Source organism: Pseudorca crassidens, unplaced genomic scaffold (genome assembly GCF_039906515.1).
Source record: "Pseudorca crassidens isolate mPseCra1 unplaced genomic scaffold, mPseCra1.hap1 Scaffold_72, whole genome shotgun sequence".
NCBI lineage: Eukaryota > Metazoa > Chordata > Mammalia > Artiodactyla > Delphinidae > Pseudorca > Pseudorca crassidens.
Window position 1 is genome coordinate 662,501 of NW_027136324.1, and position 1,985 is coordinate 664,485.

The 1,985-nt window shown below is 77.0% G+C and overlaps 1 non-coding gene across 1 annotated transcript; it reads left to right on the plus strand.

The window, feature by feature from the left end:
- Positions 1 to 1,409: 1,409 nt before the first annotated feature.
- Positions 1,410 to 1,562, plus strand: LOC137218328 (5.8S ribosomal RNA). Its single transcript, XR_010940647.1, has one exon. It is a non-coding gene; the product is annotated as a 5.8S ribosomal RNA (ribosomal RNA).
- The last annotated feature ends 423 nt before the right edge of the window (positions 1,563 to 1,985 follow it).

Here is a 1,985-nt window from a genome sequence, read left to right on the forward strand (position 1 = left end):
GGCTCTCCCGGCGCGTCTCTCTCCCGCCCGACCTCCCCGCCACGTCGTCCCCTCGAGGTCTGGGTCCGAGGAGGAGGAGGGGTCCGGGGTTTGGCCGGGCCCGGCCTCCCACGCGTGCCTCCGTCCCCGGTGCCGGTCACGCCCAACCCCGTTCGCGACCGCCCCACACCCCGCGCGGAGCCTCCGGTGCATCTCGGGGTGGGTGGCGCGGCGGTGGCGTGGCGGTGGCGGCTCCCCCTGGGGGGGCCGCCCGCCTGCCCGCCCGTCGCCTTCCCGCCGCCGGCCCTGGGCCGGTTCCCCGCCGGTCGGTCGTCGGTCCTCCGCTCCGTGCCCTCCGCCCCCTCGGCGGGCGCCTCTTTACCTGTGTCCCGAGCCCCGGGACCTCGCCTCCCTCCGTCGTCCGTCCGGCTCTCTCTCGCTCTCTCTCTCTCTTTCGCGCCCTCCCTCCCCGTGCGCCCCCTGCCCGCGCTCGCCACCCGCTTCCCGTCGAAGCTCCCCTTACGCCCTCGGTGGCGACAAGGGGTGCCCCGGGAACGCGGGCGCGGGCCGGGCTAGGGCCACGGGGGCCGGGGGTTTGGGGTTCAGGAGCAGAGAGGGCCGCGTCCGGGCGCGAGCGTGGGGAAGGTCTCCGCCCGGTTTCGGGGACACGGGTGTGGGGGCGTCGTCGGGCGGTGGCCGTGGTGTCTCGTGTGGCGGTCGGCCCGGATCCCCGGCCGGGGTCCCGCGTCACGGGCCGGTAGCGCCGAGGCCCCCGCGTGTTGCGGGCGGCCGCGGGCGGAGAAGCGTGTCGGTCGGTGTCGGGGCGGCGGTGAGCGTGGGGGCGCCCCGCGCCCAGCCCCACCCCCCACGCCTCGCCCGCCTCCCCCCTCTCCAGGTACCTAGCGCGTCCCGGCGCGGAGGTTTAAAGACCCATGGGGGGTCGCCCGTCCGCCTTGGGGTCGGGGCGGTCGGGCCCGCGGGGAGTCGGGAGGCCCCTCCCTTCTCCCCCAGGCTCCGCTTCACCCCCCCCCACCGGCACCTCACCGCACACGGGGCCGGGGCGCCGCGCTGCCGCGGCGCCGCCGGTCCACCCCGCCGCGGCCGTCGGGAGGGGGCTACCCGGCGGCCGTGGTGCGGGCCGGGGCCGTGCGCCGCGCGCCTGCGCGCCCCGCGTCCCCTGTGTGTGTGTGTTGCGCGCACGGTCGGGTTGGGGGGGGCAGGTGGGAACCCCCCGGGCGCCTGTGGGGTGTCCGAGCCCGCCCCGCCCGCGGGGTCGGTGCCGGGCGCCCCGTGGTGAAACCCTCCGGCCCCCTCCGGTCTGCTTGTTTTCTGTCTGACTTGGCCGGCCAGAGGCAGCCCCTCCGGGGGAAGGTGCCGTGCCACCGGCGGGGACCCCCCCCGCCGAAACCCAGAGAAACCAAAACTCGTACGACTCTTAGCGGTGGATCACTCGGCTCGTGCGTCGATGAAGAACGCAGCTAGCTGCGAGAATTAATGTGAATTGCAGGACACATTGATCATCGACACTTCGAACGCACTTGCGGCCCCGGGTTCCTCCCGGGGCTACGCCTGTCTGAGCGTCGCTTGACGATCAATCGCCCCCCCCGGGGTGTGCGTGCGTGCGCGCGCGCGCGCGCGCGCCTTCCCGGGGGTGGCGCGGCTGGGGGTTTGCTCGCAGGGCCGCCGGGGCCCTCCGTCCCCCTAAGTGCAGACGCGGCGCCCCCCGTCCACGGGGGCGCGCTGCCCGCGAGCGGGAAGAGAAGGGGAGAGAGAGAGAGCTCGCGACGAGGCCCTGGCCGCGTGGCCTCCGCGGTCGGTCCCCCTTCGGGAAGCGCCCTCGCGCCGCAAGCGGTCTCTGGGCGCTACCCCCGGGGTGTCGGTGGGCGGGGACGGTCCCGCGCCCTCGCGGCCGGGGCCGGCGGTGGTGGTTGGGCCGCGTCCGTTCCGCCGTCGTACGCCGCCCGCCCCCGGCGGCGTCCCGGCGAGGTCCGGCCCGCCTCCTCCGC